Source organism: Zophobas morio, unplaced genomic scaffold, assembly GCF_036711695.1.
Source record: "Zophobas morio isolate AGI-343-1 ecotype UQ-CSIRO unplaced genomic scaffold, CSIRO_AGI_Zmor_V1 ptg000004l, whole genome shotgun sequence".
Taxonomy (NCBI): domain Eukaryota; kingdom Metazoa; phylum Arthropoda; class Insecta; order Coleoptera; family Tenebrionidae; genus Zophobas; species Zophobas morio.
In genome coordinates, this window is record NW_026972109.1 from 15,400,459 (window position 1) to 15,418,340 (window position 17,882).

At 32.5% G+C, this 17,882-nt stretch overlaps 1 protein-coding gene across 1 annotated transcript in view; it reads left to right on the forward strand.

The window, feature by feature from the left end:
- Window positions 1–260: 260 nt before the first annotated feature.
- LOC135142938 (transcription factor Sp9-like) overlaps window positions 261–17,882 on the forward strand; it is a 153,985-nt gene continuing 136,363 nt past the window's right edge. Inside the window, exon 1 of the mRNA XM_064074766.1 lies at window positions 261–429. The gene's annotated coding sequence lies outside the window, so the exon portion shown is untranslated. The remainder of the gene's footprint in view (window positions 430–17,882) is intronic.

Genomic DNA, 17,882 nt, shown 5'->3' on the forward strand with positions numbered 1-17,882 from the left:
CCAACCGCTCCCCACCCGTCCCCCCGTCGCTCCGTCAGATGGCGGCACCGTCGACATAATTGAGGGTGCTATTAACTGGGCGGGTTTTACGGATGCATGGCCGCCCTGATAGAGGAGGGCAACGAAGGAAAATAAAACAAAAAACGCAAATTATAGTGTGATATTTATGTATGCGCGGTGGGGTTGTGGAAGGCGGCAGGGGGAACGACGACGGCAAGTGGCGCTCGAATTAAGTCAGTTTCAATCAAATCACATGAATGTGTGCATTCCGTCGCGGTTTCTTATTGTCTTGTAGTTGTCGCGATGGAGCGTGAAAGTGCGAGTGTGTGCTGTTGCTAGACGGATTGTTGCTCTGTGGGATCCCCAGCCGCCAATCTGGACGAGCGACAGGACCGGGATAAGGGGCATGGGTCCCCTGAACTCTTAGCTGTAAGCCACTTCCCCTCTGCATTAATTATTCGAGTGAAAACTACCTGTTCGCCGGCGAGCTCTTTTCATAATTAATCATCCGACGATGTTGTGGGTATCTCTATTTGGGAGAAAAAATTTCAGTGATCATGCAATGTCATAGTGTCATCCCCTCTTTTGGTGGGTTACGCAGACTCGTAGTAAAGAGTTGACGGTTTGTTTAGTGGAGGAAAGGCGAGATGTAGCACTTTGACACATTCGGACGCGATAATTCCTCCGGTTAGTCATAACTCGGTGCTACAGAGACGCTTTTTTATTTTTTCGTCTAAAAGCAAATCTTTCCAGACACGCTGACTCATGGTAACACGCTGAAAGATGTATTATCATTCTGACACATTCGGAGGTGATAATTCCTCTGGCAGGTTCGACGTGTTACAAATACTTTTATTTATTTATATATTTTTATGTTAGCGCAAATTACCGCAGACAAGAAAATAATAAGTAGCGACTGGAACTATATTTCATTAAATGATCGTATAAGTGTTAATTACATTTTTTTATAATACATTAATAAAAATTATCGATCTTTTCAAGTGCAACAACCAGGAATAAATTGCCACTATTTTTTATGTTTAACATCTGACACTATAATTAATTATATGTCATAAATACAAATTTTACTTATTATCTCTGAAACCATTTAATTACACATTGACAGTTATTGATTAGGATGTAATTTAATCTTATATTTTTATTGCATAAGTGACTAACAAAAAGCTAACGTACAGTTTACCGTCGCATCGTTGCGCTTGTGTGCAAGTCAAGTATATACAACGTTCACTTGTTCACTTTTTGTTACAGTTTAGACACAATTTTGTTATTTGTTGCGTAAAAAAATTAAGTGAGTCAACAAATACGTATTACATTAGGTCATATTAGATGCTCGTAAGCTACTTATTTCAATTTTTTGTTTGTATTTCTTATGAAAGCTCACTCAGAGTATAAATTTTCCGTTTGAGTACTTTCGAAGGGCAAAACTGCTGTGTCAAATGAAGCCTGTTTATAAAAACGGTTATTTTAAGATTTTTTTGCATTAAAACATCGTCACAAAATAGTTACAAAAAAAATCGAGTTTTTAACAGCTTAACAGCTTTCAACCACCTCGACTGTTTTAATAAATTGACAAGTACTCTATTGAGAATCAAGCTTACTCGCCAAACTTTTTTTTAAAGCCTGAGAATAAATGTTTTATTTTGCGTGAATTTTCCATTTGATGAAAGGTGAACGGTGAAGGGTGAACGTTCTACATATGAATTTTTCCCGGTATTCTTACTCATCAATGTTGATTATACATCAAATATCTAACCGTATGATTATCGTGCTTATTGATGACTGTCCTTCGTAGCAGCATGCACTATTTGTTTTTGTATCAACGTATGTATAATCGTAAACTTAGAAATTGATATTTATGTGGAACTCACCTGACTTGCATTTATGTAAAAAAAAATAATGCTGGAAAAAGTACCATATATTTATAGTTGTGGCTATGAAATAATGAATTTAGAGTAAATGACGGCTGATGGATCTGAGGATTAAAAGCAATTATCATTCATCAAGGTCGAAGGATGACTTATAGATTGATTTGCTAGAATTCTGGTATTCTAAGCAGATGGTGAGTTTCAAAGAAAACATACAGACTACCTAAAACCAATATGTTCATCGAATTTTGACATTTTATAGTTCATTTAACGTTTATCAAATAGGTATACCTATATACTACTACTACTACATTTGTAATATCTAATACAATTGAGAAATTTTATAAAAATAGTGATTCATAATAATTACCAAGTATTACATACTATGTTATTTCAAAAAGTGTTAGGTTAAAGCTGTTAAATTTCGGTCAAACAAATTTTAATATCACCAAAATTTTTAACACCTTAAACTAAATTTGAGTATAAAACTGAAGAAAAAAAACTATGTTATTCACTGAAAACAGAGTGACTATTAATGATTGAAGCAAATTTTTTTGTTGACAATTTTGAATTATTGACAGCCATGCTAGTATGTCAGTTCACAGTTGTCAATTTTGGCATGAGCACGTTTAACAAACGTGTTGAATGGTTGAGACGATGACAGCTACTGACTTGGAGTCATAAATGTCAATTTGACAGTCATATAAGCCATCACAAAATTTTAGATATGTTGCCAACCAACCAAAATCACATTATAATAACATTAATAGTCTCTCAGTATTTATTGACCGCGGCAATTACAGCTAATGATAAGAACGAACTTCTAAACTGACATAGGTATATTTTTCACTTTATTTACTGCAACAGTGCCTACGTTTTTAATGAAAATTTTGTTTGGCAGAGTTTTAATATTATCAGAATATATGTTGTTGGACGTTTGTTAACATTTATTTATACCCCTCTAACAACCATAACATGCTATTTATAGCATTGTGACCTTTTACACAATTCATTATTTTTATGTTCTATGGCACCTAGTCGAGAAAGAACATTTAATAATTAAATTTCTGATTGCACACAAACGCGACAATCGACATAATTCTACAATTAAAATAAACTGATAAACTTTTAGTCTTTAATGGTAATTACGCAATTACTGATGCTTCTAGTAACTACTGCAATACGTTTTTGTATTTTTTTTTTATATATAATTACAATGTATACCCAAACGCCTTCAACAGAGTCTGGAGAATTCCACAAAATATTCTACGTTTTGCATTTGATGCTTAAAAAAATATTAGCAGCTTGAATTTTAAAAAATTCAGAAAGACAAAACACTTTTTAATCTAGAAACAAATTAATCGGAGCACAAACGTACTTAAAAAAATGTCTAGTGGAAGCTTTATTAAACTGTTCGAGGAGATAAAAAATGCAATACTGCCTTATTGAAAGTACATAAAGAAAGATCCAAGTACATACAGTACATTAAAAAAGTATTAATAAATTGTCGTAATAAGAAGTCAATTTTACACTCTTTAAATAATTTTCTCACTCTTCTGCCCGTACAAAGTTAATACATATTGGGTATTCAGTTGAAAAAGTCATCAAGTTGGCCTTAATTTTTTATAAATATTGTGAAGTAAATATACCTAAAATTAATCTAAAATTCAATCGGTGACAGTATGGATTAATAAAAGACATGCGTTTTTCACTGCGTTTTTTTTTTTCTATCAAGAAAGGGACGCCAACTTGATGACTTTTTTAATTTAACACCCATTAAAGTTACCACAAAAAATCACTGACTAACTCTTATTTGTAGTATGTTCACAAGATGGCACAAAAAAAATAAATTCTTCCAAAAAACAGCATAACTAATCTTTTAAAAAATTTCCTAGGAAATTGGAAAATACGTAATTTTAAACATTCTTGATTTACTTACCCTTTCAGAAAGTTGATGACGTTAGTTAGTTGAGCTTATTTTGGAAAAATTCTCTTTTTTTTCATATTTTGACGTTTAAATTCGACACTTCGATAGCGCTTACGACGTAGGTGGTCACCACAACTGTAATTTTTTAAAATGAAACCTTATAACAGAAACAAAGGGCCTAACACTGATCCTTGTGGCATAAAATATCTGTAATTACCATAATCAGTGTTAGTAGAATTGCCGAAAGTTTTTAATATCTCAGGCTTCGTTCGATGATATACTAGTTGATAAAACGAGGGCACAATACAGACCCCTGTGGTACTCGAGCGATCTGCTACTTGTTGATAATCCACCATATCACCCAACAAATGTCAACCTCTTGAAACTGACAAATTAGAACGATTTATTTGCATTTAAATCAACTTTAACATAACTTCTCTTCTCGAAAAACCGTCTTGACCAGATGGTCGTCGTCTCCCCGGTCGGCTTGTGTCGGCACGCCGCCGACTCAGCGGGATGCGCTACCGGCAGCGTTCGTCTATTGTCAATAATTAATCCCGGCACACTCGATCATGTTTATTGGATTAATGAGATATGTATCCGAATGTCGACCGCACTCATCTGCATCAGATGGCACAATGTGATTTGTTGAAAGCTTGATTCAGATGGATGTGATTGATTGTGTCAATTCGCACCCAGAAATATTTATTGTCGGCTTAGATATTAATCAAATGTTGATGTTTCGAAAACAGAAAGGTTAGCAACCGTTCGAAACAATGCGTTTGAACATGCGTCAAATAGCGAAGTTTGATTAATTGCGTGGAGAAGATAGGATCTTTGGGATATTTGAAGTTTTTTCGAGGATAATTATTTAATTGCTTCCTCTTGAGTGAGTAACCGGCGGAATCGCACCTTGCCCTAGGAAAGCGACGCAAACGGCGGTAATTTGTGACGTAATTAAGCGTGGGTTTATTATGCAGCTGATGGATCAGAAAAAAAATTGATATAATTTCTGGAGCAGTGGTGGCAGCTATGCAGGTTGTTTTACGACGTAGATGAAATATTGGTAATTTTATGACTTTATGACATACATACATATAAAGGCTTTTTGCTCGCTATTAGTGTGTCGTGTAAATGCCTCTATATTACGGTCTTTGTCCAAGATACGGAACGAACAAAATTATGAGTAGTACATAGGTACAGTATTGGATAGAATATTTTACAGTGGTGACTGCACTGATAAAATTTATTCATCCCCTACAGAAAACATTACAACGTTTGTTTAAATAAATTTACATTTTTTTGGTATTGTTAATAATTTTAAAAGTATAAAACCTGAAGACGATATTTTCAGATGCACTGAAACGTATTAAAAAGACACGACTATAATTTGTGTAGTCTCGCATATAATATTACAAGTTGTTACCATAATTTTTTTATATCCTATAATTTTCAATTTTATTAGAAGACTTTCAAATATCAAAAATGTAATTCGAAAAAAGTAATCTGTCTCTTTTAAAAAATTTCAAAACGTCGAATTTGACTTTGTTGTTTAAAACGCGTGAAAATACGTATCTTCAGTTTAATGCTACTTGTATCAAATTTGTTTATGAGTGTGCTTAGGTGTAATTGGTGACGCTTCGGATTATGTTAACATTACCAACGCATTTGTTTCTTTGTTTTTCAAGGTAAGAAACACTGTATTTTTTCAAAATAATTAAACGACGAAAGTTTTGTACGTACATATTAATTTTCAATTAAATTATTATTGTAGTACACTAGATATCTTGTGTATCAAAAAATAGTACGAACTCCACTCAAAAGTTACTTTTTCGTGTCACTATGTATTTGTTTGTCGAAGTGCGATCTTTAGATAATTAGATAATAATAATTTAGATTTATTAGCATTGTCCATAGCAACACCGAAAAACGTGCGTCCATAATCCATGGCACATTAGAGTATTATGCTAGGCTAAGATGGGGCAAGTCATGGTAACCACAGTAATGCATGATTCAAACATGACTCGTCATTCAATGCATGCATCAGATTTCTTTTTCATTAAAAAGTATAAAAAATATTTGAAAAACTAAAACAGGTATATGGTTGGAGACGGCCATGAAAACTAGTATTCGAGCTATTTTAGAACGAAAAATGGAATATTGGTGTAGCTGGAGCACTGATTACGTTCAAATCATACTTTGTAAAAGGTAAAGATTCCACGAAAAAATGATGATACACTAGCAAACTATTTAAAACTAAAACTCTGTCATGCTTTTTTATGTTTTCCCCCCAACATTTATTTAATTGCGTTTTATTGTACCTATGTATAATCTTAAGTACCGCGTGTTCTGCCACCTTACTAATATATCTTTTTATTATCTTGCGTCAACTCAAAAGCACAAAAAAGATATGACAAAAGAAACATATTTCCAGTTTGAAATGAAATTAATATTAAATTTAAATTATTAGAACAGAATAATAATAGAATTTAAAACTGGATTATCCGAAATTATTTAACAGGCCGAAAGTAAGAAAATCAGAATTGAAAAACAAATTAATAAATGAAACAATTAGTTAGGTACAGTAAAATTTTCCACACATTTTAGTCAAAATAGGTTGTGTATATTGTCGACGGAAATGTAAACAATTTTAAACACTTGTCCTTGCAACTTTGTAATGGTTAAAAATTCATTTAAAAATATTACATAAGATGTTTTAGATACCTTGTTTCAAAAATGTAACAACGCAATAAGATCAATTTTGTTGTAATGATAGAATCTTAAAATAAGAATTTTTCACGACGTTATATTTTTTTGTCTCAAAATGAAAATTTAATTTTGAAAAACTAATCCCACCGCCTCATCAAAAAGATTTGCCAATCCAAATTTCAGCATATAAGTAAAAAAGTTATGTCTATACTCAGAACGTTATTTTTGTATCCACTAAAACTTTATTGTCTTGTGAAACGTAAGAAACCCTAAGTGACACCGAATTCCGGGTCAGGGACGTACTTTTAAGATTTCAATGTGCTATCAAACATATAAAACTGTTTGCAAGGACAGTAGGTTTATGCATATAATTACAATATAACATGTAAAAACTTTTTGTCTATATTTTCACCGAAGATTATCAGGCACAGAACATTTCACAATGGTTCCTAACTGTTGCTACTCATACTGTGCCATCCATCCCTTACAATCGTCATAAAATTTTTAGTGGATACAAAAGTAACGTTCTGAATATATATGAAGTATTCTTTCATAATGGTCATACATAATATCAGTTGGATAATCATTCACATCAACGTTAAAAGTAATTATAGCTTTTACAATGTTAAACTTTTGATAAAAGTTGACATATATATGGCCGTGGGACTCTTGGTACCTATATTTGGTGAAAATTTATCAACAATTAAAAAAATCTACATTCTGTAGATACATACATCTGCAAGCAAGAGCAAAAGATTACGCATATAGTTTTAGTATTCACTTTTAGTAATTATCTTGACATACCTGATATTTATGTAAATGTAAGTTGTGTTCTTAATAGAAAATAATTAAAACTATCTGCCCCCGTTATTAAAATGTCGTTTGTCATAAGTTACAACATCGTGCGCTGTTGAAGGTTCATTACTGCGTCTGATAACGTATCACACCTTCAACAAGAGCGCTTACGTATACCCATAACATAAATTCGTTTTCGTATCCTAAACAAAAATAAAATCGTTCTTACTGCCTCCAATAATTAAAAAAAAATCGATTAATTGAAACCCGGCAATTTACGAACGGAAATTCGACTCTGCCATTAAAACAACAACTCAAATTCACAATAAATTTCTTACCTTCGATCACTGCGGCGTTTTTAATTATGGGAATCAGACGCACTTCTTAATTAAAGAAGCTCTACGATAATTTATTAGTTTAAAAATTTCTCCAGTCCCATACGACCCGTCAGGTCTACGACTCCTCAGTTCGTGGCTTGTAGCGTCTCAACCACAAAAAAGCCCAATAAAAATTTTCAGCGATTAGTTTACACGCTATACCGGGATATTTCTATCTAAATGAGGATCAAGGTAGCCGTGGATGGGCGATGGATCGAGCAATGGTTCGAAACTCGTTCGGCGGTTCTTTGGCGGGACAAAATTGCTTTCTGCTTTGGCTTGAGCGCACTTTATAAAGGCAGTATCACGTACTCTGCATTTTTATCGATCATCTTTTTGATTATTATCGATAATTAGCTCTACCTTGAACTTAGTTTGATTAGAAAACGTGTTCGGAGAGGTAAATCCGTTTTTTGTGATGGTACCATGTTAAATTGCGCCGTTGTTATTTTAATTACGGCGAAATCGCTCGACCAGCAACGACGGGTCGACGAAAACGATGTGAAAATTGCGGTTTATTGGAAGCCGCTAGAGGATGGGGTAAACGGTTATGGCTTTATCGCAACGATTCAAAATGCGAAATCATGTGGGTATCTGACGACTCGGGCTCACCCCAAATCCACAACTTCACACTCATTCAACTCAGTAACTATATTTACACAAGTTTTTTTTGGATAAATAAACATGTATTTTGTTTTTGAAACAAAAACATTGAAATCAATAAGTAATAAATTTACGTTACATTATTTATCACGGTATCATACCAAAGGCTTAAAAAAAGTTATTGTTTGAACAGATTTATTGTCAGTATCCTTTGTCTTTATTCTTTCTCTATTTTGAGAACACAATAACGTTGACACCACTATTATATTGTGTATTTTTTCACGATCAATACATTTGTCCCCACCGCGAATTGGATGATGTCATGTTAGATATTATCTCAGAAAAAGCTTATTTAATGTCGTCCATATTTTGGAAATATAAAAACCTTAGGTAGGTATCAGTGGCATATTCTACGTAACAGTTTAATTTATATATAGATCCCCTCCCCAGTGCCGAAACTAGCTATAGGCCGAGTAGGCCCTTGCCTAGGGGCGCCAACGACAAGGGGCGCCAAATTCGTCCAAAAATTATGATATATAGTTTTGGAAATTTCATTGTACCCTATAAAATTCTATTGACAATAACGAGACGCACAGTAGTACAATAGCAAGAGATATGTACAACTTAAGTTGTCGCGTGCCGGTAATCCCCAGATGTTAGAAATCAGAATAATCCAGGTCCGGGCTGGGACCATCGTTACTTATGAACGGAAATGACCATTATTTTATGAGTACAACTACCTGCCAAATATTCTTAGACAAGTTCGAGTGAACTGGTGTGAGCCATAAATATTTCTTACCATTGTACTACTGTCCGTCTCGTTATCGTCAATAAAATTTTATAGGGTAGAATGAAATTTCGAAAACTATACCAAGAATTATGTCATATTAATCTTTTTTTATTTTGAACAGAAGCTCAGAAACATGTAACCGGTGCGACAGGTTTTTTAATGTTGATTTTATTTTGAACTTATATAATTTTTATAGATTTATACATATTATATACCTATATGTATAATCTCGAATTTTTTTCTTTTTTTTATATTTTATCATAGTATCTGTTTTGCATACTTATTAAAAAATATAAATAAAACTGTTCTGTAAAATTGCATTTTTATGTGTAGGGGAGGGGCGCCAAACGCAAGGTTCGCCTATACCTAAATATTCTTTGGTTTCGGCACTGCCCCTCCCAAAACCTGATGATGTTATGTTAAAAAAATTAGTCGAATAATATTTCACCTATAGAGTAGAGTACATCAAATTCAGCTGTTTCGAAAAATTATAACATATGATTTTGCGAATTTTATTTTTTATGACAACCCTTACCTATAAGTTAAAATAAAGAAATGTATGTAATGATCAACTAAAGGTAAAGAAGCGTGCAATTCGTTTGTTTCAAGTTAGTCTTTCCATTACAAAATTTTGTGATGACGTCATCAATATTTTTGCATGGATACCTATATCAATTTGGATAGATGCAGTGTAATACATAATAATTATAACGGTACTGCATCCCAAATTTTCGAGAAAATGGAGTGAGTCGTTTTGGAGTCACCCTGTATACCTAAACAATTCTAAAAATATGACGGCAATGATAAATGACAAGACTCATCCATCATGTTTCACAGTTTTTCAATGGAATTTATTCGGCAAAATTTTGAGATAACGCCATCAATTTTTTGGATGGCACAAACAAATATATTCTGATTAAAAAATTATCATGCTTACTTTCATGTTTTCTGGGCGTTTCATGACGCATATTCTGTGAAAAAGTAGATCTCGTGCTTTCATCTGGGTTTCGTCTGTAGTCTGTGTCGATTTTTATAAGACAAATCATTTCTGGAAGTACTGGACTGATGTTGTCAAATTTTATACGTAGATAGAAGCCAAGTTTTTTCAATCATCTCCACTAAGAATGTGATAATGTCACCTCACTATTTTACGTAATAAATTTAACTTAAGTTGTTACTTGTAGTTTATGAATCCGTCTTAATTTTGTCCTATAGACATCCAGATCAGATTTAAAAAAAGAACATCAAAATTGTGGAATATCATTCACTTAAAACATATAGGCACAGCATGTTTCTTTGCTTTTTTTTAGTTCAACACTACATACATGTCTTTAGTTTAACTTACAGGTATTATCACGAAAAATTAAAATTCGGAAAATCGAATTTCAAATTTTTTTTTAATGTTTTTAATGAAAATACATATTGATTAAATGCAAACATGCAACACGAAACTTTAATTTTGTGAGCTGCAGTGACGTCGAATCATGAGTAGGTAGGTATAGCGAATACTGGAATTGGAAAACATTTTGAAATTGGAAAAATTTCTGAAAGTATAAGACACCGACTATTTACTACTTCTTTCACAAAAATTTCAGATTTTTGATTCTGAATCACAATTTTATGTGACAAAAGACACTGTAATAACTAATAAGATATAATTAGAAAATTAGAAAACTAAACTAAAAACTTAAAAAAAAAAAATAATGAAAAATGCGACCGTAATTTTCAGTTTTTATGGTGAATCAAGTATTATATAATCGTTATAAAAAACCCGTGAATGATTTAAGAGTTCTGCGATAAAAAAAAATAGTGCATAAACTCGCAATTAACCACATAATCTTGATTAAATACGAAGAATTAACGAGTTTACACAATCCAGAAAAATCATGTCCGTATTAATTACACTCGTAATCTAGAAATGAGAGGCTTAAATTACAACAAAATGAATAAATAAATACATTACGTGTGGATAAATGGTTGAGATTAGTGCAACGTTTTAATATCATCATGATTTAAATATCGAGGTTTCCGCATATAAAACTGTTCACATTATGTCTCGATTTACATACCACATAGTTTCAATGTTTTGACTCGGCAATTAAAACCATAATTATATCTCAGCAATTTTCGTGTTGTAACAATTAAAAAGATAATAAACTTAGATAATAACTCCGATTGGATCTAAGCGTAATAATCTCGGCGAATTAAAATATTCTCATATTTTAATAGCATTTTCATGGATATGAGGCAATAAGAAATTTTTTCGGAAAATTGTTGCCGAGATTGGATTGCGACCTTTGACTCTCTCTTAATTAAAATTTTTGAACCTACTAAGACAAGCTATTAATAAAATAACCACCATCTAACTAACAGATTTCAATTTTCGATAAAGTTAGACGGCTGTATTATATACCCGCAACGTTACGTCACGTCTTCGATCATAATATTTAACATACTTAATCAATTCAAAATAAAAGAGATGGTAAAATTATTCACAAAGTCGGTGTAATAAATACAAAACAACACGTTTAAGGCACGGTCCGAGACAATGTGTTGTACCGGACTCAATAATAGCGACATTAAAAAATTCCAGAGATACTCGTCGATAAGTCTTCGTGGGTGGAGATCACACGAGCCTTCGGGCTCTTTTACCATGCAAAAGTCTTCACCTCTTAGTCCGGGATCAGATGCTCGAAATCAGGCCGTTTGTCGTCGACAAATTAAAAGCAATCCCAAAATAAGCCACCCTACATTCCTCAATTTTCCATTTGTACATAAAATTTTAAAATAATTTTAAACATTAGAAATACTTACAATATTTGAATATTTGTCTCTGTTTTTTTAGACATAATTTCTATGAATATAATAGATAGTATGGTATTTACAGATAATGTTTTTGTTGTAATAAGTCATAAACTTCTAGGCGGTGTCACCAAAAACACTAGAATCTCTAGTGCTTGATCCAGTTTATCTTAAAATCGGCTGATAATCCACAAAGCCAAACATGAGCCCAGAGTTCTTGAGCAAATTGATAAACGTCCCAACTTCCTCCCCCTGAATGTTCGGCACGCAAATTTGTGGTTAAAACCACCAACACGTTACCATATGCCGTGCAAATAATTGTTTACTGTGCACTTAAAGTAGTTGTCGGATAGAATAGAATACACGCGGTAATGAGGTCTGCTTTACCTCGAACTCGATTATGTTATTACCTACGTTGATGGAAATAACGTTGATATGAGGAGGTTGTCAGCATTGCTTCGATTATTAGGCTAAGACGGGGAAAACATATTGATTACTTTGAAAACACCTTTGTGCAAACGTGATGTTTCTGAACGCACCGTTTTTGCGAATACGGCGGAGGGCAATTGAAAGCGGACGCTGTGAAATATGAAGTTTTTAGCTTAATGATTAGATAGTTATTATGCGTGAAAAGTCCATAAAGATGCAAATTGCGTGCATATTTTTAAAAGATGCCATCGCGTTGCGGTAAAATGAGCGATTTGTCAAACTGTCATACAGTTTAATAATGCATATTAAATAACCACACAGTTGGTAACATAAATGGAACAGTGACACTTTATCATTTTACTCATTCAGTTAATGACGAACATCGCAATTTCAAAGTGAGCCTAAATAATTATGTCGTTCTAATTTTGACGAAAGGAAGAGTTCCCGTATGATGTGTGTTTGTTCATTACACACATATAATTAAGAATTTGTAAACATTTGTATTAAGACAATTTTTGAGGCGACGATATCATCAACTTTTTGATATTATTTTTTTATTGTATAATGTAAGACTAATATAATTACGTACATCCCTTGTTTTCAGAATTTTACGAAAATTGGGTGAACCGTTTTTGCGATAAGCACTAAAATACGAAAAAAGTAATTTGACTTTTAAAACTGCACGATTCATTAAATTAGTGTTGACCTTTTGCATAAAAACCATGGCGTTTATAGAATTTCAATTTTTCATTATTTATTCGAGACACACGCCTTAGAGTTTAATGTGAAACACTCTGTTCATACAATTCATAGAAAAATAAAACAATATTAAAATACAAGGAATATCACATTCAAAGCGCATTTTTTAGTGAAGACTTTATTTAATATTGATCACAAAGTTGTTGCCTTTCCAGAACTATAAGGAAATTAGATCTATTGTTGTTGAGATAGTGAATAAAATAAATAGCTTCAGACATACATTATTTCAACATCCTTACGATATTTTTAAAAATTCATGAGCAATATCTTGTATCTCGGTGCATTTGTTACGAATGATCTAATTTTTTGAGATGACGCCATCAAGTTTCAAAGGGGGGATGACGACACAAATATTATTTACGGTTCTACAGTCTATAGAACGAGTTAACATTAAAATTTCAAAAAGGCCTTATGGGTAGTTTCTGAGATTAATGGTAAAATTTGATAGTGACAGTTATTATTTTAAGATTACTCTGCATAAGTAGGTCCATAAGTAAAAATACCCACTCCCCTTAAGTACAGTTTAACAGATTCCTTTTCTTTGAAAAATAAAAAAAAAATTGCGAGCTATTATTTTTTGTGATAACCTCTATATATTAAAACAAATGTGGATAAGTAATACCAGTAACACTGTAATTAGAAGTTAAATGATATTCTTTAAATGTGTTTGTTGTTTAGAATTCTTTAACGCATCGTACTTTAATCACACATACTCCGCCACTGTCTATGATTCAAACGTATTACATTACGAAAATACATTTGTTGATATTTGGTCTAGAGTGCACTTGTTCTTAGGAAACGAGAAGGCGCTCATGAGTTAAGAAGTTGATGAGGCAAGGCAGAAAAGGATCCAATGCGTTTTTAGGACTACATGTGGAAATTTTTTCGAAAAAGTGGAACTTTAAAAGCATTAAGCAACTTAAAAATGTGTAATTTTTTATCCCAGAAAATCTCTCTCGTATCTGACTAATTGTGACATCAAAAATTTCGGAAAAGATTTGTCTCAGTTTTCTCTAAATTTCGTTAAAAATTGGTCACTGGGTCTAAATTCGTTAATTTATACCTAAAGTTGTTTGCAACAAATTCTTAGCTCTGAGAATACCTACTAACTGTGGACAAACTTACTTTGTAAAACATAAAAGAAAGTGTCAGTCTTCTAGAAAAGTCCATTATACTCGTTTAAATTTAAAGAGATAAAAATTCCCATTTGCGATAAATTACTCATATTCCTGATTACCGAAATCAAATTATGACGACCACTAAAGCACCGACTTGAATACGCAAATTTTTTTAGTGAAATTAACATACAACATATTTATCAGAAAACAATCAACGGCCTAATTTTGAACATCTGCTTTTTAATACTAACGCAATAGTACAAAGTGCATTGCAATCGCACGTGCTTCGACTGAAATTTCATTGTCTGTCACTTTTGCAAGCAGTAAAAATGCGGCTAGCCTTACTTTTATCTTCTTTCAACACATGCCGCTTATAGATCTATTCTGGATAATCTACGTATTAAAGGGCATCAGTTTTGCGTACAGTACAGAGGCCAGATTCGAGTTTCTCTCTGTGAGGTGTGTTGAAGTGCGCTGCTTAATTATGGGAACAGCGAATACTCACCTACCAAGATACCAATAACAATAATTGTTCCCATTTGTTTATAAAATATTAAAAAAAAAAAACATTTTATTGACCACAATACAAGCCGCCCCTAGAAACGAATTAACAATTGCATCAAAAATATGAATGCATTGTAAAGGGCAAGGTTTCCATCAACATTATTTCGGCAAAGATACGTATGTCACTTCCGACACGTGCAGTGTAACACTACAATAAAACACTGGGGTATACTTAAGATTTGATCAATAAAAAATGGGGCGAACCATTCTCGATTTAATCAATAAAAAATATAGATAATAAGAGCCACAGTTTAAGAATAGAAAAAAGAATCCACCTAGTCAGGACTTCGAACGCGAGATTTTCTGGTTAGAACGTGGAGACTAACTCAATAGGCCTCCTATTGGTACGGACATGGTAACTGGACTGCCGTTATAAACAGCACATATAAAAAGTGATCAGACAACTTGTATTTTTTTGCAAAAATTTTAATGTATATAGGGAAGAAATTCAAATATAACATTTAAATCATTTTAATATAGAATATATTATGATATTCCTGACATACTCACAAAATTTTACAACTATCGGTCTACTTTTTTCGGAGATTATCTGTCTAATAAAAATTGACACAGAGGACAGAGAGGCTGAAACGGAAAACCACTCTTTTTCATACTCTAGAGGTCATGAAACGTCGAGAAAATATGAAAGTAGTAAGTCGTCTGATGAAATCGATTACAATACTTTCTTTGCTTACGCTCAGGAAGTAAAAACAGAAGAAACGTGCAGTTTCTTATTTCATAAATTTCGAAATGCCTTAAAAATGTGTAATAAACTCGTGACCTTTCATTAATTCAAATTATGGCAATTGTATACATGTTTCAAAATTTCGAACTACTGGTATACTTTTTGTATTAAAAAAGGTGGACGAATGGACATTTTTATATTTTTTCGACGTTTCATGACCCCTACAATACAAGAAAAGTACTGTCTGTCCGTCTGTCTGGTGTTTTTATCCATTTTTATTAGACACGCAATCCCGGAAACTGCTGGACCGATTGTTGTCAAATTTGGTATGTGTGTTAGAAACATCATGTAGATGGCTACTCAAAATTTGGATAATTATCCGCATCAACAATTTGATGACGTCATTTCAACGAATGGTATTTTAAAATGAATTGAATGTTACACAAAAGTATAGTCATATACTTGTGTACGAATTCGCTTTCAGTTTTTCCACTAAACGTTCAAATTTTCTCAAGGTATAATACCGTTTTATTCCCAACACGGTTTGAACGTCTCTGTGGCGCAGTGGGTGTATGGGAGAGTCCCTGCGCTAATGCGATTGTGGGTTCGATGCCGAACTTGGCCGTTTGCGCTTTTTTTTTCTTGCATTGGTATAACGCTGTGACTACTTTTCTTTTGTGCTGTGACTAGAATTGTCCATGTCCATGACGTCATTACAAATTTTTTATTGGTCAAATTAAGAACGAGTCACCCCATTTTCTCGAAAATGTGAAGAATACGCACGTCCTTTAATAATAATAATGATAAAATGAGAATTGTAATAATATTCAGAACATTTTGTTCGATTGTGGTTTAATTTTAGTTCTGTTATGAGAAGACAAACTCATTCAAATCAAAGTAATTTCTACGTGACATTCTTTCGATGTATAAACATAAATAAACACTTGAGCTTCAGATTGCTATTACCTAGAGCTGAAGGACAAGGGGTTTTATTTGTGCCTCTGGATTTTACTTTACAGCGGTTATCACAAAACGAAAGTCGTAAAATCAAATTTTATAATTTTTTTAAAGAGCTTGATTATAGCCTTCGACCAATTTTTTGTTGATGAAATTAAGAACCTCATTTTTTAGCTTTGATTATACAGGGTCATTCAAAAAAATTAATGGATCTATCAATTTATTTTACTGAATAATTCAAAAATTGAAAAACTGAATACTTTACAAACAAACTACAAAATCTCTCTGTTTATTCCCCCCAAAACATTGATGACGTCATCTCAAAATTTTGCCGAATAAATTCTACGCAAAATGTGCAAAATATGATGAGTTTTTACTTGTGATTTATCATGGCTGCTGATAAAAATTAATGAATGAATCAATTTATTTTATCTTACACCAGTACGTTTTGGGATAGTTTATGCAATTCAAAAAATTCAACTTTATTAACAAGTGAACTAAAGTGCTCACAAAAAATGTAATGTAACTATGGATACTACTAATACATTTAATGATAATACGATCTTTTAAGTTAAATGAGCTGTCAATTTGGATTCATCAAATTCTTACTTTTATGTAAAACCTGCTACTGTAAGATAAAAACGTCGTATATAATACGTGAGCGACATATCATTATAAGCTCGTGAGAGCAGTATCACTCGCTTATAATATAGCATTTCTCTCACTTATTATAACATAAAATACTATTATTGATTAAATAAGGAACGGGTCATACTATTTTCCCAAAAAATTTTGGGAATACAATACTGTTATTTTTAGTATTACACGTGTCCTTGCAAAAATGTTTCTGACGTCATCGCATAATTGTGTTTAAACAAAAAACTTGACTCGAAAATGCTGGAGATGTTTCGTTGTAGGAGCGAGGGAAGTTTTGTCGAAACAACTTTCAACCAATTTTTTTTCTAATGTGCTTACTAAAATTTTTAAAAAAATTCTGTAGTCGCAAAATTACTAGATGTTGAAAGTAACTCAGTTTTAAGAATTTCAACTAGTATAAAAAAATGTTTTACTGCAGAGCTTACTTTTGGACACATTTGGGTACCACTAAGTTTATTGCAGAACAGAGTTTATTCAACTTTTACTCGTATTTAAAATGATTTTAAGGTATTTCTTATTTTTTGCAAATATCTGGAACTAAATTTTGTTTTCAATGTTCTTATTTTTTTTAAGTTTCAGATCAAAATATGGCCATTTGAAATATCTGAATTTTAAAATTGCACAAGGCATTCCTTCAAAGAATAAAAAAAATTAACAAGTAAGCAAAATATCTAATAGACACATTTTTTTTATGTTTATTAAAATTTCATGATGTTGTAGTGATAAAATCATGAATGCAATACTAATTTCAAAAACATTGGTTTACTCCCTTTATTACCTGTTCCCATTTTTTGGTCATTTATCTTGTGTAACGAAAATAATAC